The sequence below is a fragment of the Taudactylus pleione genome, unplaced genomic scaffold, assembly GCF_031769625.1.
Source record: "Taudactylus pleione unplaced genomic scaffold, aTauple2 ptg000117l, whole genome shotgun sequence".
Taxonomy (NCBI): domain Eukaryota; kingdom Metazoa; phylum Chordata; class Amphibia; order Anura; family Myobatrachidae; genus Taudactylus; species Taudactylus pleione.
This window is the reverse complement of record NW_028284519.1, coordinates 172,185-195,216: the sequence shown is the minus strand read 5'-3', so window position 1 is coordinate 195,216 and position 23,032 is coordinate 172,185. Positions and strand designations below refer to the sequence as shown.

The 23,032-nt window shown below is 42.5% G+C and overlaps 1 protein-coding gene across 1 annotated transcript in view; it reads right to left on the bottom strand.

Annotated features, from left to right (window-relative positions):
• Positions 1-23,032, bottom strand: part of NFATC3 (nuclear factor of activated T cells 3) — a 215,539-nt gene that overhangs the window by 123,926 nt on the left and 68,581 nt on the right. The window lies entirely within an intron of this gene.

Genomic DNA, 23,032 nt, shown 5'->3' with positions numbered 1-23,032 from the left:
ACGCTGCTCAATCTGTTAAAGTGATGAACGACGCCGGGCAGGTGAATGGAGACACTGCACGGCATATCGGGCGGTCAGGCACCAGATTGTGTAATGTGTACCAGCCGCCTGATATGTCAGCAGTCGCATCACTGGGTACACACATCGGTAAGTGTGTACTCAGTTTAACATTCAGATGCCCAACCCACCTCTGCACCAAGACACTTACAAAAACTTGTCAAGCATATCCTTAATGCAGAATGCTATTTCAGATTAACCTGAGTGTACCCCTCACCCCCAGTGTGGTTATATCTAAAAAATAAAATGTGTTGCTGTGTTTACGGTTATTTTAGAAAAACAATAAAATGCTATTAAAAAAAAATATTAAAAAATAAATTACATATAACAAACACCAGTTAATTCTATAATGTTTCATAAAGGAATGCACTGGCCACCACCCTGCTGTTCTATAAGGTTCTCTTTTAATTTGATGCAGATCCCATTTCTGTCCAGAATGTAGATATTGCCATCTTAGTATGTTCAGCAATACCTTCTGGTACTGCAAGTTCCATCATTTTTTTAAGTTTCTTGCATGCAAGACAAGCACCTTGCAATGCCTTTACCATTCACCATTAATAAATAATGGTTTTGGTTTTCTCCTTTAACTAATTCTAACTATAGTATTAAGGCATTGGACTAGGTCTAAGCAGCAGAATTTCAACATATCTTTTGGTTTTAAGAAAGTACAAATGTCCCTGTGGATTAAATGTGCATATTTACCCAAAGCAAGTCTCGCACACAGTTTGTCTTGAAATAGATTTGGGGGGGGGGGGGGGGGATTTTCGTGAAATTAAATTACCTGCTTTCTACGAATGATAGCTCACCGTGCAAATTTGGACTCATCACGTAATCCTATTAGCTACGACTTTTCGTGGATGCAAATTCTCCATTCCATTTGCAGCGAAAAGTTTTTAACAACTCCTGAGTAGGTGAAAAATTTTACAAATACCCTATTTTTGGCAAAAAATTTCAGGACCTGGTTCAGAACTACTGGGACATCCTCCTTAATGACTAATTAGACAATAGGAAAAAACATTTAAATTAGCTTAATTTAGCCAATAAAAGACATGTCATTTTTGGGGTGAAAAAGTACAAAGTGCAGAAAAATGGGTTAATTGATGTGGGACAGGTATATGGGGGTGCTATATGAGCGAGATGGGTTGGATATGATATCCCGGCTGTCGGAATGCTGCTGTTCTGAATACAGACAGTGGCATCCCAACAGCCAGAATACCGACAACCATTGGAACGCAAGGCAAGTTTCTTCCCTAACCTCCCTGTCCCCGCACCCTAATCCTAACCCTCCCCATAATGCCTAAACCTAACCCCGCTACCTAACGCTACCCGCCCCGTGCATCACAATACTTACCATTCGGGATCCCGACCGGTCGGGATTTTGGCGCCGGTATTTAGACCATCGGCATCCCGCGATGCAGACTACATCCCGAGCGAGATAGGAGTTTTAAACATTGCAGGTGGGTGTTAAGAGGGATATTTTGAAGGTTTCTTTAGGAAAAAAAAAGTCTTTAAAAAAATGTCTAGAAATATATATTTGTCTTTATTTAATGTTTCCCCAATTTAAAAACATTAATTTTGCCAACAAACACTTGCTTCATATTATTTCAGGTTTTTTTTAGAAACAGCCCTTTGACACGTTATCCTTTATCAGTTTTTTTTTTTTTTTGTACAGCCAAATTTACCCATTTTTACCTAAAATTATGGCGGGTAACTAGCTAAAAAATATTGTGCGAATGCTGCATTGTGTCTTTTGCAACAGGATTGCGCAAAAAAACGCAAACAGCCACGATAAGCGAAAATAACCTACGATGGGTGCAATAGAGTAACATGCGTTAAGTTATCGCGGCTAATTGATTTCCCCCCTTAGAAAAGGCTCATCTGCCCACAGTACTTGTAGGTCAGCAACTCTTCTTGCTGAAATTACTACTAAAAAGACCACCGGCCAAGTGAAAAATTAAACAGATCTATTGGTCAGCTGTGTTTACCAAAACTTCTAGTACAAGGAAAAAGCCCAAGGTGCCAATTGTTTTATATTAAAAACAGGTTTTTCTTTGATGCTTGAATAAAAGTTTAACTACAAATTTAATTGGGGCCAACTGCCTATGCTCCTAGAGCTGCAATTTGGACTTCACTTTAGGTTTTTTACTGCAGACCCTCTTTACAGACCATCGAATGGAAAAATCAAGAATATCATCTATCGGCAGGTCGCATACTCAGGAATACACCATTTAGTGAGGGCATTCTAAGTTCCATAAAATGACGATGTGTTTTAGGGCGTTTTTAGCGGATTCAGTATGATTCACCATCATGGCCGGCGGTTCAAATCATCCAGGCAGCAGTGAAAATCCTGATTATCGAGAGAAGTATTCACTAACCTATTCTCCCCTCCTAACCCTCCCTTAGGGGTGCCTAACCATAATCCCAATCCCCCCTGCCGCCTAAACCTAAATCCCCCGAGTGGGTGCCTAACCCTAACCCTCCCTTCCCCTAGCCTGACCCAAAGTCTAACCCGGGAGCCCTAAACCTAACCCGGCAGCTGTCCGCGCCCAGCTTACCTTCGATCGGTAAGCCGGGTGTCAGGCTCCCAGTGTGGGTAAAATGACAGGCGTCGGGATTTCGACGCCTGTCATTTAGCCCCTTGCCGGGATTAGAAAGTCGGGAAGCCGACTGTCAGGATTCCATCAGCTTCCTGACTGCTTCCTGTTTTTAGCTATGTGGAAATTATACTTTCCAATAACCCTTGCATCTACAGAAATTTCTTTCAGCAGCTAGGCCCTGAACTTAAGAAACTCAAGACTTTGTATGGTATATCTGATCTGCTCTGGGTGTGGTGGCAAATACCATGGATGATCCACCACCAGGAGTAGAACTCGTTTTAAACAATCGCAACACATCCAAAATTACACAACTTTTACTTGCCGACGCTTCCATCCGGGAGGTATTTGCATCTGGAAAATCTGTACAAGTGAATAAACCATTGTAACATTGCTGCTACATGCAAGCAAAACAGTCCATCAAGATGAGTTTTCTTCACACATCAACAGGGGACATATGCCCTGCTTCTTTACCCAGCACATTGTGCCTCCTTGACTGTTAAAACATTCAGACATTCAAGCTGTAGTGTATTAAAGATATGCTGTCCTACAACATCCTTCGCGTCATGCTTACGTCCATGACTTTCATCCATCAAGTTGCCATTTCTGCTTGCTGTTGCCCTTGGAATGCCCAGAGTAGCCCATCTATGCATGCGGCATGTATTGTGAGAACATGAATGGTCACTGAAATACCTGCCACTTTCAAAAGCACTGTGTGGACCACCACTGTAGGCTCTTGCCAGATTTCCTTTGTCAACTTTATTAGCTGGGGTCGATCCTTCCTTATTACATATTGTGGGAATCACCTTTGCAGAGGTCTCATGTGGAATCTGGCCCAAAACAATACTTCTACATCTGCATTCAACAATCCTAATACTCACAGGCAGTCTTCTGCTGTTATCCAGGTCCGCCTTAACAGCAGCACTTATTGCTTTACTTTTGGTTTCCTTACTGGAGAAGGAAAGGCATGTACTAATGTTGTGTCTAGCCGCATCCCTAGGATACTCCATTTCTGCTCTAGCAATAGATAACTTTCGCTTTGTTCCCTATCCATGCATGATCTTAGTACATTGCATTACTCCTGCCATAATTTGCATTTCAGACTCCATGAATGCTGCTACAATAGAGAAGTAATCTAATGACAAAAGAAATCTCTTATATTTGACATACCTATCAAAAAGGACTTTTATAAATGCTCTTGGGGATGTTGATAAACCAAAATGAAAGACATCTTAACTGGAAGTGCTGATAGGAAATTGCAAATAACTTTTGATGCACCTTTGTTTATTGGTACATGCAGATATGCATCTACAAAAAGTAAACCAAGCTTTTGATTTCTTCCCAATTTTTGTGCATTGATATTTGATTGAGCTTCCTCAGAGACAGGATGGTATGAAAATCTTTACTGTTTTTTTCCTCAAAATATTCCTTGCATAGAACTGGCTTTCCTTTTGTGCTATTGCACCTTGCAATTTACCGTTTGATCTTGAGGCATGTCTAGACTTTTTGTAGCATATGCTCCTTCCAATACCATGGCTGATTGGGAATCCTGAAAGAAATGCTTTTGGCAGAGAGTTCTGAAATACAATTTAGCATTCACCTTTTTCCTGGGCAGCATACTCCTGTGGCATAATTGTAAGGAGGACTTTAAGGACCCCAAAAAACACTGTTCCTTTGTTGGTTTAAACTGCCCTGTAGGTCCCTATATGCTAATGCCTCCCATAATTTTTACAGGTCTATAAAGCCTGGCCTACCTGAAATCTTCTTATGATCTTACTCTAATTTAATCTTCCAGTATCTTGCCAGGCCTGTCCTGAAACAATCAAGAACATTTTCCAAGATATAAGAGAAAAAGCTCATTTAGTACTAAATGGTTATAGAGAAACCAGTTAAACCCAAAAGAATTACACAGTGATTCAAGGATAATCTTGCTGATTTATAGGGGTGTGGTATATTTTGTTGGCATGGTTGTAATGTCGGCTCTGCATGTTGACTTTAATGTCTACAATGATAACATGTCCACAAAAAGTACCTTTTGGACCAGTGGTGTTTTACTTTGTTCGACGGGTCCAGCGGCCTCATGATAACTTCTGGTTCATCCTGCAGTGGTATCAGCAGTTCATGCCCCTAACCCTCCATTCCACATATCGACATGTTCAGTGTCTACATTAGAACTGTATGGTGCCTGCATCCAGCCTAACAGCAGAGGTTCTAGGTTCGATTCCTTCCATGGCCTAAATGTGTGAAATTAATATGTTCTCCCAGTTTGTACGTTCTCTTGCATGTGTTTACTCCAAGTGCTCGGATTTCCATCCACAATGCAAAAAGATACTGGTAGGTTAACTGGCTTCTGACCAAAAATCAACCCTAGTATGTATGTTTGGTAGTGAATATAGATGGTTAGTTCCACTGGGCAGGGACCGATATGAATGATTAAATATTCTCTGTAAAGTGGTGTGGGAATATGTGCACGCTATATAAAGTAATAAATAAAATTATGGTGCAAAAACAAATATTCATTCACTGAATATAAGAAATTATTCCATTGCTGTTATATTTATCTATGACTATTAACTTTGATAAGTCTTTTTAAAACAACCTAATTACAGTGCATCCGAAAAATATTCACAACGCTTCACTTTTTCCACATTTTGTTATGTCACAGCCTTATTCCAAAATGGAATAAATTAATTTTTGTCCTCAAAATTCTACACACAAAACCCCATAATGAAAGTTTTATGCAATTTTTGCAAAGTTAATTAAAAATAAAAACCTAAGAAATCACATGTACATAAGATTTCACAACCTGTGCTCAATACTTTGTTGATGCACCTTTGGCAGCAATTACAGCCTCAAGTCTTTTTGAATATGATGCCACAAGCTTGGCACACCTATCTTTGGGCAGTTTCACCCATTCCTCTTTGCAGCACCTCTCAAGCTCCATCAGGTTAGATGAGAAGCGTTGGTGCACAGCCATTATCAGATCTCTCCAGAGATGTTCAATTGGATTCAAATCTGGGCTCTGGGTGGGCCACTCAAGGACATTCACAGAGTTGGCCTGAAGCCACTCCTTTGATATCTTGGCTGTGTGCTTAGAGTCGTTGTCCTGCTGTAAGATGAACCGTCGCCCCAGTATGAGGTCAAGAGCGCTCTGGAGCAGGTTTTCATCCAGGATGTGTATGTACATTGCTGCATTCATCTTTCCCTCTATCCTGACTAGTCACCTAGTTTCTGCCGCTGTAAAACATCCCCACAGCATGATGCTGCCACCACCATGCTTCACTGTAGGGACGGTATTGGCCTGGCGATGAGCGGTGCCTGTTTGCTCCAAACTTAACGTTCAATGTTTGTCTCATCAGACCAGAGTCCTTCAGGTGCATTTTGGCAAACTCCAGGTGGGCTTCCATCTGGCCAATCTACTATACAGGCCTGATTGGTAGATTGCTGCAGAGATGGTTGTCCTTCTGGAAGGTTCTCCTCTCTCCACAGAGGAATACTGTAGCTCTGACAGAGTGACCAACTGGTTCTTGGTCACCTCCATGACTAAGGGCCTTCTCCCCCAATCACTCAGTTTAGATGGCCAGCCAACTCTAGGAAGAGTCCTGGTGGTTCCGAACTTCTTCCATTTATAGATGATGGAGGCCACTGTGCTCATTGGGACCTTTAAAGCAGCAGATATTTTTCTGTACCTTACCGAGATTTGTGCCTCGAGACAATCCTGTCTCGGAGGTCTACAGACAATTCCTTGTATTTCATGCTTGGTTTGTGTTCTGACATGCACTGTCAAGTGTGGGACCTTATATAGACAGATGTATGCCTTTCAAAATCATGTCCAATCAACTGAATTTACCACAGCTCAACTATAATTAAGCTGTAGGAACATCTCAAGGATGATCAGTGGAAACAGGATGCACCTGAGCTAAATTTTGAGCTTCATGGCAAAGGCCACGAATACTTATGTACATGTGATTTTAGTGTTTTTTTAAATTAAATTAGCCAAAAAAAAATTTACACGTCGTCATTATGGGGTATTGTGTGTAGAATTTTGGAGGACAAAAAATAATTTATTCCATTTTGGAATAAGGCTGTAACATAACAAAATGTGGAAAAAGTGAAGAGTTGTGAATACCTTCCGGATGCACTATATGTTCAATGGTTCAGAGCAATTATTATATTGAGCTCTATTGATATTCCTTCTGCTCTTGCAATTTATTTTAATATGAATCATTAGATTTTACCATTCTAATACTGAATAATTCCTGCATATCTTGCATTAATTTACTTTTATTAATTGTAATATGAATGGAGTTTTACAGAAAGCACATAGATTCTCTCTCTTGATTAAAAGGAAAAACTACATGGGTGGTTTAATTAAGGAGTTCCCTTCTCCAATAAGGGGCGATTCAATTGATTGAGATTTTGAATAGCCCCGGGAAGGCGGTAGTGGAGCTATTCAATTCACGACTAAAGTCAGACTAAAAGCAATTAAGTCGGAGAATGCCAGTTGGCGCGAGAAAAGCAGGGTGTTTATTCACGAGAACCTTAATTTTCCGACTAAAGTGCCGGCCGGGATGCGGTTAGCTCCGCGCTAAGCTGTAAAACAGCATTGCAGCTGACTCTTTAGTCAGAATTCTGCTCTCAGATCAGGAGGGTGCGAGCTGAAATCCTCCTTAGTTGGCTTAACATCTGTCAATTGAATAGCCCCGGGACCACTTCCTGGGCCTATTCAACATCACGATCAATTGAATTCCCCCATAAAGTCTTCCTCCGACAAAACACTAGAGGAAATGTATGCATTTTGGTTTAGCAAGGAGGAATAACTACTTTATGGAATCACAATTTGCCGGCTCCACACACTGCTCTTGCAACTTTCGCGATATTGACGGACCCACTCTTGGCTCCTGCATCTATTGTTAGTGAATGGTTTCCGATTACTTAATGTGGTGAGCTGCCACTCACTGATAATCTAACTGCATTGTGGAGTTTAAAAATCACACTGCACCCATTGTAATCCCCCAAGTATATTTATATGGTGCATATTAAATGTCTGTTTGCATACTAATCATTTATACACTTTTCAATTCTGTATTTAGAATGTGTTTGAAATTAATTATACATATTTCAATTTGGCTGCACTATAGCACTGCTATATGGTCAGTTGCATCTATGGTGTCAAGATTTTTTATTTTTTTTCCACAGAACCATTTACTACATTGTAATCCTTATTTGCGGCCATTTAGCTGAGTGCAATGAATTATTAATGTTTTTCTAATGTTGAATACATTTTGTGGTTTTAAATGTATATATATTTTATAGTCACTTATTTCAAGAATTACAATTCACCATCATAAATTAAAAACTTTATATAAATTTTGGGACTCATTAGGTGGTTCCTTATAACAGGGTTCGACAAATTTTTGTAAAATCTAGGAGCCATCTTAAAAGTTTAGGAACCAGACCATCGTCCATTACCAAAATATATGAAAGCTTGTATAGACCACCACACATGCCCTTTCAGTGCCCCTCAACTTAGTAGTAAGTCCCCTGTAATAGTGCCCCCAGTAGTAAGCCCCCTGTAATAGTGCCCCAAGTAGTAAGCCCCCTGTAAAAGTGCAGCGCGCACACAGGAAATTAAAAAAAAAAAAAAAAAAAAACTTGCCTAAGCCCCAATCCTGCGCCTGCTGCCGTCCACCACTCCTCGTTACTATGGGAGAGACGTCATGACGCCTCTCTCCTAGTGCCAGTTGGGGGAGCTGGACCCTGGAGCTCAAGAGTGAGGGGTGAGCTCCGGCTGCCGCTGCGGGGAGTCGGGCACCCGCAGGTAAAATTTCAGCAGGCGCCCGGCAAATGGAGCTTCCCTGCGGCGGCGGGGCTTGGAAAACTCGGTCGCTAGGAGTAAAATATTAGTCGCCATGGCGACCGGGATTTGTCAAGCCTTGCTTTATAAATATTTAATAAATTGGAGGCACTGTTATTTTCTTGTATGTGGTGAAGGTGTGACATTTTATTTTGTAATTCAATATGGTAACTATTACATCCAGAATTATTTATTGAATTACTTTTTCATTTTATTTGCTTATATATTAATTTTACTTTTAAGGCGTGACAGAGTTTGTCTCAAAATAATTTTTGTCTCACACTATTATTTGGATAATTTTTTGTCCAAAGCACATACTCTCCTTTAAAAACGGCAGAGATTACTGACGCGTTTATTAATAGAACATCCAACAATCAAAGCAGCACCCACAAGACCCTTCTACAGCAAACGTTAGAAGACATAGGCGTAGAAGAGACTGACTGCATCTATAGATGCTTCACATTTGAACTCAGTCATGAAGTATATGTCCTGCACAACATATTCCAAAACATATTTCACAAAGGTCATTCCCCCAGACGGGTAAAGTTTAGGACCTGAATACTGTCCTTCATACAGCACCAGCAATAGTAGGCACCCCTTGCAAATCGCTATTTTATTAATCTCTTCCATAAGAGAATTTAGGACTTCCAAAAGGGATGGATCTTTTTTTAAGTTACTTGGCCACTATCATATCAACTAAAATGTTCTATTGCTTGTGCCAGAATAGAACAGAGGGGAAGGGACAGAAGTTGCAGCCTGGAAGCAATGGAGTTCATTGCAATGGGAGTGCAGAAAATGGTTGCTGAAAGCCATAATGTGTGCAATGATTTTATAAATGTATCAGGCATTAGATAATGATCAGACATTAGAAGGTGGTCAGGCATTGCATACAGTTTTTTGACAGAGAGAAGCAAGGTCACTTTTTAGTTCTGTGACCATATATATTTAATCCCGAGTCAACATTGTCTTACCTTCATCTTATCTGAAAGCATACACCATAAAACACAGTAGTTAGTGAGATTTCCAACATTCATAATTGAGGCAACAGTGCCCCCTACTGTCTATTAATATTTATGTATATTTCCAAACATGACCTTTATACTTCTTTAAATGCTGATGTAGGAGTTTTCCTCCTATATACTCATTTGTCAGTATACAATCAGCCTATTGCTCGATGTACGAGATCCAGCTCCAAGGTGTTGGCGGGGCTCCTTGGAAGGAAACCATTTATGTTCCGAGTAGATGATCTGACAAGCAAGTTAAGTGTTAATAATTTACTTTTTCTTTTACTTTGTAATAAATGTCTTTTTTACTGATATTTGTTTGTGTGGCTTGATTAACATCTTTGTGTCCAAAGAATCTTATCTCGTTCCACAGAGAAAATTCAAACCTAGCTACTGGAAACAAAACATGGGATGGAAAGCACTTGCTGGCCCTTATAGGATGGTCCGTCTTTAAAGAACTCTCATTTGGCAATCCTGAATAGATGTACTGACAATCGGAAAGAGAAAGTAATACTGAACTGTGATGAAAAAAAAAAAAAAGCAAAGCTATAAACCCTTTACGAGGTGAACTGCAGAGCAAGAGACGGCTCAGAATAACACTTTATGGCAGAGGTTCCCAAACTCAGTCCTCAAAGCACCCTAACAGTCCAGATTTTAAAGGATATCTCCCCCATCACGCCGATGCCGGAATTTTAGCTCGCCAGGGGGTGCGAGCTGAAATACTCGAAAAGTGACCTGTTTGAGCGCCCAAACATCACTTTTTCGCGATCACGCCCAGCACTTTGGTTGGGTGTAGCCGTTTTACATGGCTAAACCCAACCTATGGGCACGATAATCGACACCAATTGAATAGTGCCCCGCAATCTCCCGAAGTTCGGGTGCGCTAAAAAACAATTGAATACCGCCCATGGAATGAATTTACAAAACGGTTGTTATGGAGTTCTCTCCGAAATGATTACTTTTGTGTGGTGAAAGCACAAGTAATCTTATATCCTGATTATGTAGGATCAATGGCTCTCTTTAGCCAGTAGGGGTTGTTCTATGAAACCAATGTATTATAAAACAAAAGTAAAAAATAAAAAATGTACTGCAATATTATTAACAATATATAAAAAGTATTAACTTCTAATATAACTGTTCATGAAATTTTACACATACAAATAGAGTAATTTTGGAAAAAAGTAAAAAAACAAAAACAAAACAAAAAAAAACGTATATAACAAGGAAAAAAAATCAGCGATAGCAAAAAGTTAATAAAATACTTTTCTACAATAGCAGCACTTAGTTTTATTTATACTCTTCCAAGATTCCTCATCAGTCTCCAAAAGAGCAATTTTAGGATGATTCAAGTCAGCACTGTTCTTTTTCTACATGATCACTTTATGAATTTAAGAGTCACACAGCCCTTTTCACACTGTATGTTGATTAAAATTAGCTATTATCATAGCTTACAGTTTGTTATAGAACAGCTACTTCATTTATGGCATTCTGTATTTGTTTGCCACATCAGAAAACCTTTGGTTTGCCCTTTGGTATGATCCTTTATGTCTCAGTGCCTACACTCGTTAAGAGTTTTCTTTTCAAAAGTTTTACTTTCCTCCTTGAATAACTGGTTTTCCATCTTCATTATAAAAAATTGCTATAAAAACCAGCATATTCCCAGTCTTCAATCTCCAGTCTGAGGAAGTGGACATTTGTTCTGGAAACCATTGCTATCAGACTTTTAGTTTTTGCCATCTGATATTTTTTTCTGTTTTTAAACGCATTTCAGTCTTGGTCATGTTTATTTGTGTCTAAGGATTCATGAACTTTATGGGCAAGATGTAATAGGGTGCGAGTTTTGAAAAATGAGAGAGTATAGAGCTCGCATTTTTCTCACACCCCCGCAAATTACAATTGCAAAACACAGATCCAGATGTTTTGCCATTGTAAGCATACAACTCGGGCACTGTAATAGGGGGCTAGAAAAAGTCCGGTGCTAGTTATGGAAAATACAGGGGACCCCAACTCATTTCGTCCCATGTACTTCCACAACCAGGACCGGCTCAGCAGAGCCTTGTGCTGGTTCATAAAATATAGGGGAACCCTGCACATTTTTTCCCCCTGTATTTTAAAGAAGCTGGACAGGCTCTACAGAGCCTGGGACTGGTTATGCTTGCGGGGGGATAATGCACGTCATACATTGGTTTACTTTTTTTTTTTTAAGCACCGAAGCCTTCAGGTATCTGTAGAACTCGGGGCTGCAGTCCAGGTCAGTCTTCAGTCAGGGCATTGCACAGTGGGAGGAAACATTTTAGTCCTTTTCACCCCCTTAAGAGTCAAATTTAGAAAAATCCCTGCTTAGTGGGTACCTATGTCATGGAAAGCATATACTCCCTGATTTTCAAGTTTCTGGGCCCAGGGGTTGTTGATGAGTCAGGACATTTGAATATAATATATATTACATTCACTGGTATTAGTGGATTGTTACCTAGTGATGCTTTCTTGGTCTCTTTTGTAGTTTGAGGAGGATGCAGCCTCCTCAGTATCAGCACAATGTATTCTACACAATCCAGTGTTCTGTCATTCATACATTTTTTACTTATGTGTATATTGACTAATAGCTTATTTGCTCAGCACCTTGGGATATATTTATTTTGTTGTTTTTTCAAACATTTGCTTATTAGCATTTCTATAGCACTAGACTAATATGAAAACCCTACAATCAAACAAAAGTTTACAGTCATAACCAAAGTGGGCCCCGTTATCCTCTGAAACTAAAAGGTGCGTATCCACTAGACGATTAAAATGAGCGATTGAACGATTACGACATCGTTAAATCGTTCACAGATCGTGCATTAAAATGAGAACGACCAGCGATGCGCGCTCGCCCTAGTAATTTTCTACATCAATCATCGCCTGAACATGCAGGCTAATAACCTGCCGATAACGACAGGTTGTGCATGTTCGGGGATGAGGGAGGGTGCCTGCACTGAATGACATATCGTTGAGTGTAGGCACATTACCCACTACACAGGATGGAGAACTATTGCACGATTACAATGTTGTAATCGTACAGATTGTTTCACTCATGTAGTGGATTAACTCCCAAGCCATCTTTACTCTATTGTGTTGACATCACCATCATTTCTGTAGCTGTTGGAAAGGTCTTTCCACGTGCGTTTTTTACATTTTGTTATATTTCTTTTAAGACTCAACACCTTAAATCACTACACATTTTACTTAGCACTTTTGATCGAATTAACCTCAAAATTGAAGACTTCAGTATTACTGAAAAATAAAATTATTAAAAACCAGACCTACAACTGATTCTACAAAAAGCTTTATCAAACCAAGATCAAAAAAATTTCACTTGTGTGAATTTTATTGTGGAACACTAGCAGATGCCTTGCTAAAATGTAATTACACTGTCCACTGACCTCCAAATTCTCGGATGTTTTAAATGACATTCCAGCAGCAAACCCATAGAGCCTTGAATTTTGCAACTTATTTGAGAAAATATATATAAGAAAATAGAGAGAGAGGGATCTGTCTCTCTATTTATCTCAAACAAATATATACGGCATTGCAAGCACTACTCTTCGTTCCTTTAACATGCTTGAATGTATACTATGTGGACACACTCACTTATCTTTTTTTACTTCCAAAGTTTATTTAATATTTTTCTGTAGTAAATATATTTGTGTTACTTGCGCACAAAGTTATGTTACCCCTCTATTGTGGGTTAATATTTTTTTTCTTTTCACAAATATCTCTAAACAATGTTTTGCCAACACTGCATTTCTTCCACACCATAGTACATTATGCATTTCAACTATTTTATAAAACCTCTTTTGGTTTGGTCGACTTCTTAAAAGCAGCTTTCTAAGAACTTGTAACTGCCACTTACTTGAAGGAAGCTCTGCCACACTTGGTGAATATTTGTGTTTCTTACATTGTTATTGCACTGCCATAATCTCCCAGAGATTTACATATATGAAAATTCAGTCTTCTAAAAACCTTTATTTCAGGGGGTCTCTCGGTCTCTCGGTCTCTCTCTCTCTCGGTCTCTCTCTCTCTCGGTCTCTCTCTCTCTCTCGGTCTCTCTCTCTCTCTCGGTCTCTCTCTCTCTCTCGGTCTCTCTCTCTCTCTCGGTCTCTCTCTCTCTCTCGGTCTCTCTCTCTCTCTCGGTCTCTCTCTCTCTCTCGGTCTCTCGGTCTCTCTCTCGGTCTCTCGGTCTCTCTCTCTCTCTCGGTCTCTCGGTCTCTCTCTCTCTCTCGGTCTCTCTCTCTCTCTCGGTCTCTCTCTCTCTCTCGGTCTCTCTCTCTCTCTCGGTCTCTCTCTCTCTCTCGGTCTCTCTCTCTCTCTCGGTCTCTCTCTCTCTCTCGGTCTCTCTCTCTCTCTCGGTCTCTCTCTCTCTCTCGGTCTCTCTCTCTCTCTCGGTCTCTCTCTCTCTCTCGGTCTCTCTCTCTCTCTCGGTCTCTCTCTCTCTCTCGGTCTCTCTCTCTCTCTCGGTCTCTCTCTCTCTCTCGGTCTCTCTCTCTCTCTCGGTCTCTCTCTCTCGGTCTCTCTCTCTCTCTCGGTCTCTCTCTCTCTCTCGGTCTCTCTCTCTCTCTCTATATATATATATATATAAATAAAAAACGACAAGAGTTATGGTAGATTTACCTTTGTTAACTTTTTTTCTTCGAAGTCCTAAGGGTCCACAGGGATACCATGAGGATAATGTGGTTGGAGTGATCCAGGCACCAAACAGTTAAGCTTTCAGCTCCCAGGATGCCTCAGGTCCTCCTCCACATATACCCCGCCCCTGGCCACAGGTATTCAGTTTTGTAAACAAGCCCAAGGCAGGAGAAGGAAGAACAATGTACACCAAGAACACTCACAGAAAATATTAGGGAATCCGGTGCCGAAAGAAAAAAATACCCAATGCAACAAAATAGCCAATGCAGCCAGGTGAGTGAGGGTAGGTGCCTTGTGGACCCTATGGACTTTGAAGAAAAAGAGCTAACAAAAAAGGTAATGCTGCATACACACGGGACCATTTTCCTGAACAATATGAACACCGAGGATATCATTCAACGACAAATCGTTAATTTTCATGCAGTGAACGATTGGCCAACAACGCGCGTTCTTGCATGAACAATAACGATCTCTTTTATTGTCCATGCATGCCGGCCAACTTGGACAATATAGTCAACTTTGCCTGTTCAGAGATGTGGCAGGATGACTCACAAAGATATCTTTGAAAGATATCTTTCAAGTCGGTGGTACAGATCGTACCGTGTGTATGCAGCTTAAGTCTACTATAACTCTTATTTTCTTCTTCACGGTCCATAGGGATCCACAGGGATACCAAGGGGATGGCCTAAAGCAGTTCCTTTAAGCGTGAGGACACTCCTGAGCGGAAAGGAATACCCGCCTCCCAAAGGAAGCATCCTGAGATCTAAAAGTATCAGAAATTCGTAGAACCCAAGAAAAGTGTAGACAGAAGACCACGTGGCTGCCTTACACAATTGTTCAGCAGAGGCACAACAAAATGCCCATGATGGTCCCACAAACCAGGTAGAATGTCCTGTTGCCATGTTTGGAACAGTGAAATCAGCCTGTGTGTAAACCTGAGAGATAGTCATACCCATCGAGCCAGAGAGTTTGTTTATTAGCTGGCCAGCCTTGTTTGTGAAAACCATACAACACAAAAAGAGAGTCTGATTTTCTAAAAGTTTGTACGATCCACATCCAGGGAAGCTTCACCTACATAAAGGTCTGAAAACTTAAAAGCTGGAAGCACAATCTCTTCATTGACATGAAAACGGGACACTACCTTAGGAAGGTAAACCGTCCGTGTACGGAGAAGAGTTCTATCCTGGTGAAAAAAAAAAAAATCAAATCAAAAAAAGGGAGAACGACAAGAGCGCTGCCAAATCAGTTAATTCGTGCAGAAGAGATAGAGAGGAGAAAAAGTGTCAAAAAAAAAGCTGAAAAAGCTGTCAACCACTCCAAACCCACTGAGTCCAAAGGTTCAAATGGGGGAGCTTGTAACCCCTTGAAAATTAAAAGACAAATCCCACAGTGCCACCGGTGGGACAAAGAGACTGCACTCGGAGATCACTCTGGAAAAAAAAAAATTCTAAATATCCAGCAGACAAGCAATCATTTGCTGGAACCAAACTGACAACACAGAAACCTGGAGACCGAGGTCTAATCCAGCCTGGAGAAAAGAAAGTACCTGGGAAACCCTAAAAATCTTAAGGTCATACTTTCTGTGGGAACACCATTGACCAAAAGAATACCAAACTCTGTAATAGATGTGGGCAGAGGAGGGCTTTCGCGCCCTAAGCATCATTTTAATCACGGAGCTAGAGAAACCTTTGGCTCTGAAGATGGAAGATTCAAGAGCCAAGCAGTCAAAGACTGACAAGGTAGGCTCGGGGGCAGGCAGGGACCCTGAGCTAACAGATCCAGCCTTAGAGGAAAAGGAAACAGTGTCTATGGATAGATTCCATATGTCGGTGTACTAATAGCACCTGGGCCAAGCAGGAGCTACCAGTAGTACTGTGCCGCCTTTCTGCTTGAATTTCCTGAGGACCCTTGAAAAGAGGGAAATCGGAGGAAAAAGATATGCCAGCTTGAAGTCCCACTTCACTGCTTGCGCGTCCACGAAGGCTGCTGAGGTGTCTCTGGTCCTGGTCGCGTACCTTGTAACCTTATGGTTGTGACATGAGGTCCACGTCTGGTAGGCCCCATTTGTTCACCAGAAGTTGAAAACCCCAGGATGGAGAGCCCACTCTTTGGCGTGTAGGTCCTGATGACTTAGGAAGTCCGCTTCCCAGCCGAGGATTCCTGGGATGAATATTGCAGAGATAGCCGGAAGATGACGTTCCACCCAGAACAGAATGTTTGTCGCTTCCATCATTGATGCATGACTTTGCATGCCTCCTTGATGATGGAGATAGGCTGTGGTCACGTTGGTCGAACTGGACTGACCTGCCTTGGGGTAGGCCCTGTGCCAGGATGAGTGCTTTGTATACTGCGCACAGCTCCGAAATGTTTAAGGGAAAGTGGCTTTCCTGCTTTGTCCATCTTCCCTGAAAGGTATGATGACCTTTCACCGCCCCCATCCACGAATACTGGCATCCATGGTGAGAAGCACCCATTATGGAATCCAAAATGGGCAACCCTTGTCCAGATGAGCCTTTTGTAGCCACAACAAGAGAGCCAGTCAAATCTCCGGAGTGAGAAGGAACTTTTGGGACCGTATTAGGATTATACTGCCCTTTCCACCGGGAGAGAATCAATTGTTGCAGAGGCCTGGAGTGGAAATGAGCATATTCCACCATGTCGAACGTGGATACCATTGACCCTAGGACCTGCATATTTGACTGAATGGATATCTTTCGCTTGTGGAGCAATGTGCATACTCGCAAAATAAGGGCCGAAATATTGTCCTCTGGCAGAAACACCCTTTGTGTTTGAGAATCCAAAATTGCACCCAGATGTACCATCTGCTGTATTGGAGAAAGAGGATTTCTTCCAATTGATGATCTAGCAGTGTGTCTGTAGGCAGGCAGTGGTCAGTTGGAGATGGTGTTGTAGAAAAGCTGGAGACACTGCCAATATCAGAAGGTCGTTCAGGTATGGAAGTATTCCGATTCCCTGAAGCCTGAGGTAGGCAGGCATAACCACCATTATTTTGGTGAAGACCAAAGGGGCCGTTGATAGACCAAAGGGCAGTGCCTGAAATTGGTAATGTTGTTCCAGGACAGCAAACCATAGAAATTGTTGGTGGGATGGCGTAATAGGAACATGCAGATATGCATCCTGAATGTACAGGGAAGCCATAAAATCCAAGTTCCATCGCCAAAATAATTGACCGAAGAGTTTCTATACGGAACTTGGGTACACGGATAATCTTGTTTAGGGTTTTCAGGTTTAGAAAAGGTCGATGAGACCCATTTGGTTTCTGAAGCAAAAATAGATTGGAATAATAACCCTTTCCCTGTTGACCCACAGGAACTGGGATTATCTCCCCTGTCCTCAGAAGGGAGCAAATGGCCTCCTGGAGGGCCAAAGCCTGACTAGAATCTGATGTGGGAGTTGTGAAAAAATTCTCCGGAAAGTGATGGCATACCCCTGAGAGACCACTTCTCAAACCCAGGTGTCTGTTTGATGCCAGTAGTCCGCAAATTGAAGAAGTCGGCCTCCCACACTGGGATCACCCAGGAGGAGGCCCGTCCTATCAGGCAGAGGGTTTGTCGTCCTCCATAGAGGCTGGACAACTGACCCGTCAGGACCTCTTAACTTGCTGCTTGGTGGTCCTGCGAGAACTAGATGGTCTGGAGGAAGACTGTCCTTTTGTTCTTCCCTGAGGGCAAAAGGACCAAAAACAAGACTTGGATGTAGCTGTTGATGGCAGACCTGCAGATTTTAAAGCTTCCAGAGTAGCCACTATCTTATCCAATTGTACTCCAAACAGTATTTTTCCATAAAAAGGTAAGGATTCCAGAGCCTTCTTGGATCCCATATCGGCTTTCCAGGACCTTAATCAAAAGGGTCCTATGAGCAACAATCGAAGCTGCCAATGCTTTAGAAGAGAGGAGCCCAGCATCTATTGCAGCTCCTCCCAAATAGGAGGCCACTTCCTGTATGTGGGAGATATATGACAGCGGTACTCTGGTAGCATTTGGTAGAGTATCCTCCAATGCCCCCGTCCATTCAACAGCCTTGGATACCCAAGCCCCAGCCATAGCTGGCCGAGTAACAGCTCCAGACAATGAAAACACTGATTTAAGACATGTTTAAAGTTTTCCATCTGTAGGATCTTTGAGAGGATGCTGAATGGCAACATAGCACTCCTGACTAAACGTGTCACATGAGCATCCACAGTACACTTAGTAGGTGGGAAAGGATACAAAAGATGCTAATCTTTTTGTAACATGGAACAGTTAATCCAGGTTACGCCAAGCTTCTTCCATTCAGTGAGCTGCTCAGACTTCGGAAACTCAGCTTTTACCACCTTCTGGTGTTTAAACACTGGAGCCCTAGGTCTAGGAGCTGGCTCATCAACCTATATATTTAGGATTGATTTGACCACCCTCACCAAAGAAGGGACATCCACTGTAGAAGGATGGTCCTCCTCTCCTGAGATAGACCCTGGAGAAGAACCCTGCGTATCAACCGATTCCTCTGATGAAGCATCTGAATCTACATACTGAGCAGATTGATAAAATGATAACGACCACGTAGGTGCTTTAGTAGCTACCGGTCTATTCGCTTGCAACATTTGTTGAAACGCAGCAGCTGACTGAGCTGTACTCTGACTATAGTGGGCATAAACGTCCATCCAGGAAGGATGTACAGGGGAAACAAACATAGCAGGCTGGAACTGCTGTGGGTATCCCATTAAGGGAGGCATCGTGTGAGTAGCCAAACGGTCCACTAGCTGCGTCATAACCTGAGACAAGGAGGACACCCAAGATGGCTCCTGTACAGGGGCTAGTATACTGGACTGGTGAGGTGGTTCTTTATAACAGACAGCACACAAACCATCCTGTATAAAGTCCTGAGGGGACAAGCCCGCCAAACTACTTTTACCCTTAGACATAATAAAATGAGTGCAAATGTGACTGCCTTCACAAATAAATAAATGTGAAGTACAATTTGAAGAGTAAAAAAAAAAAAAAAAAATATTCCCCACACACCTGTAGCAAAGGGTTGAGGAGAAAAAGAGTAGTGATAGTTATATCTGACAGCACAGAAAATAAAGGCAGTAACAACACAGCAGAGCTAGCGAAAGTCACATACAATGCATATCCAAATACACTTGCAATGAGCGCTGAATCAACCACTCAAAGCACAAGGCTTGGTAGGATTTTAAGTACTGTATAACCTGGCCTCTGAGGATAGGTATAGAGGGAGACTCGCACACGGAGAAGGGTAGGAGGAGCAAAAAAGATGCGGGAAAATCTCAGCTGGATTGGCATCTGGGCTGGGGGAGGGGCTGCCCGGGAGAGCCTACCTCCCCCTATGCTGTAACAACCCCCGGGTGCGCTGGCCTTAAAACATGGCCGCTGCCGCTGTCCCACACACAAGACTGACTTGCCCCGGTGGTCTAGTGAGGGAGTGGACGCTGCGGTCGCCCCACTACATCGACCTCCGGCAAGTCGAAAACCACTGGAGGTACGGACTGCCGAGTCGTTCCCTGCAAGTCCATGGTGAGGACCACACAATTTGGAATCCAGAACGGGCGCCCTTTGTTTAGATGCTCCTTTTTTAGCCACCACAAGAGGAGAGACAAACCTTTGAGGTGAGAAAGATCATCTGGAACCGTATTGAATGATACTGTCCGTTCCACCTGGAGATTATCAACCTTTGCAGAGGCCTGGGATGTAACTGAGCATAACCCACCATGTCGAAGGTCTACACCATTGATCCCAGCATCTGCATTGCTGACAGAATGGATATTCTTTGCCTGCTTATAATCTTGTGTATCCGCATTGATAATGCCACAATCTTGTCCTCTGGCAGAAACACCCTTTGTGCCCGAGAATCTAGCAACGCTCCCAGGTGAATCATCTGCTGTGTTGGGGAAAGTGATGATTTCTTCCAATTGATTATCCTTTGTAGGCAGGCTATGGTCAACTGAACATGGTGTTGCAACAGCTTCAGAGTCTGTGCCAATATCAGAAGAACGTCCAGAGACGGCAGTATTCTGACTCTGACGCCAGAGATAGGCCGTCATTACCGCCATTATTTTGGGAAATATCCGGGGAGCCGTAGAAAGGCCAAAGGTTAGAGCCTGAAATTAGTAATGTTGCTGGAGAAGAGCAAACCTTAAAAGTTACTGGTCGGATGGGATAATTGGAACATGCATCCTGAATATCCAGGGAAAACATTTAACCTCCCGGCTGCATAGCCAAAATAATTGACCGGAGAGTTTCCATGCAGAATTTGGGTACATGGATAAACCTGTTGAGGTTTTTTAGATTCAATATAGGGCAATATATCCCATTTGGTTTCTGTACCAGAAATAGAATTTGAATAACCACCCCTTCCCTGTTGAGAAATAGGGACTGGAGTTATCATGCCTGCATGTAGCAGGGAGTGAATTGCTTCCTGAAAAACCAAGGCCCTGCCCACATCCGATGGAGGAGTCTCCTGAAAGTGAGGGCATACCCCTGAGAGACCACTTCTCAAACCCAGGTGTCTGTAGTAGTTTGATGCCAATAATCCACAAACTGAAGTTGCCCCCCCCCCCCCCACACTGGGTACCCCCTGGAGGCGGCCAGCTTCATCAGGCCGAGGGCTTATTGTCTGGCCTAGAAGCTGAACGTCTCGTCTGGCCAGATCGCTTAGTTTGTCGCTTTGACTTACGAAAACTATTCGGCTTGGAGGAAGTCTGTCTTTTGGTTTTCCACTGAGGACGAAAAGACTGAAAAGAAACCTGCTTAGTTCTACTATATAACGTAGATGGCAGACCTGCTGACATTGAAGCTGCCAGAGTAGAGATTATGCTATCCAGCTCTGCTCCAAAAAAAAAAAAAAAAGGAGTACCTTTCCATGAAAAGATAGAGACTTACAGTATCAAAGAGGGCGCTGGATCAGCTTTCCAAGATCTTAACCACAAGGCTCTACGTGCTACTATGGATGCTGCTGATGCCCTAAAAGCTAAAATTTCAGCATCAGCACTGCAGCTCCTCCCAGATAGGAAGCAGCTTCCTGTATATGGGAGATATTCATAATCTTTTCTCTGGTAGCATTTGGTAGGGAATTTTCCAATGCCCCAATCCTTTCTTCAACTGCTTTAGCTACCCAGGCTACAGCTATGGCCAGACGGGTAACTGCTCCAGATGATGAAAAAATTGCCTTAAGACACGATTCAATCTTTTTATCTGCGGAATCTTTCAGAAAAGAAGCTGATGGAATAGGCAATGTAACCTTTCTGATTAGATGCGTTACATGGAGCATCCACAGTAGGAGGTACTTCCCACTTACCGAAGGTGGGAATGGGTACAATGATTTTGTTCTCTTATCAACATAAAATGGCTTATCAGGGTTTCCCCATGCCTCCACTATAAGCTCAGTGAGCTGTTCAGACTCGGGAAATACCGTTTTGACCACCTTTTGGTGGTTATTAAACATTGGAGTCTTCTTACTATGAGCCGGTTCATCATCCCGAAAATCTAGGACTGATTTAACCGCCCTCACTAAAGTAGTAACATCCACAGTAGATGGATGATCCTCCTCTCCAGAAGTAAAATCCCGGAGAGTAATCCTGTGCATCATCAGACTCCTTATGAGGAGTCTGAATCCATATGTTGAACAGACTGCGATAAAGACAACTTACGTTTAGGTGCTTTAGTCACTACCGGTTTGTTATCAACATTAGCTGGCACCATACTCTGACTAGAATGGCTACCCACATCCTTTATAGAGGAACGGCCATGAGGTGAAAACATATGTGGACACCCCATCCAAGGAGGCATTGTTGGAGTAGCCAAACAATAAACCACCTGCATCATAACCAGGGACAAAGAAGCAACCAAAGATGGCTCTTGTCCAACAACAGGCAAACAGTCTGGTGAGGTGGCTCTTTAAGACAGACAGCACAAACCCTCCTTTAGGTCCTGTAAGGACACATATGCCATACAGGATTTACATGAAACCAACACAGGTGGCTCCCCAATGTATAAAGTAAAGGCAACAATCGCAAAGTAATGTGACAGCCTTAACAAATTCTAAATGAATGTGAAGCACTCAGAAAGAAATGACAGTGACAGCTATAATTGACAGATAGAAAACTATAGTCAGCAGCTAGCAAACAGTCACATACGATGCATATGTAATATAATTACAATGGGCTCAAAATCAACTACAGCAACGCAAACTAATAGTAGGATATAGAGCACCATATACCTTAACCAAGGGAGAGGTATACAGGGAGACTGACCCAGACCCTCCTGAGACCAACAGCGACCAGGTGCACTCCGTGGATCATGAGCGTCTTATACACGTTTAGAGTAGGTGAAGCAACCCAGATGCACGAAACCTATTCATCAGGACTGCGTCGGGGGAGGAGCTGCCGGGGGAGCGCCTACCTCCCCTAAGCTGCATTAACCAACCGGGTACACTGGCCTCGTGGCAGCAGATATGCGCCTGCTGCCTATCCCCAGCGTCAGACGATAAGGCCCCGGGTGGTGTAGTAAGGACGCGTACAATCCCTGGTACTTACTGCAGCGGCTTCTGGTGCGTCTCTACACCAGAAGCGAGGAATCGCCTTACCTGACATCTCCAAGCATCCGGTGCAGTCCAGGTCGCAGCATTGCTGCTAGCCAAGCTCAGCCACGACCTGCCAAAATCACCAGCACAATTACTGATGTTGCGGCCCAGCAGAGGTAGATGGAGTTGCAGCCCATGCGTCTTCATACAGACACTTAGTACTGCTAACTCAAGAAAAGTTAAATAAATCATAAAATTAAAGCTTAGAACTGCCTGAGCAGTCCCCTGTTACAAAGATGCATCTGAATCCTGCCACACCAAAC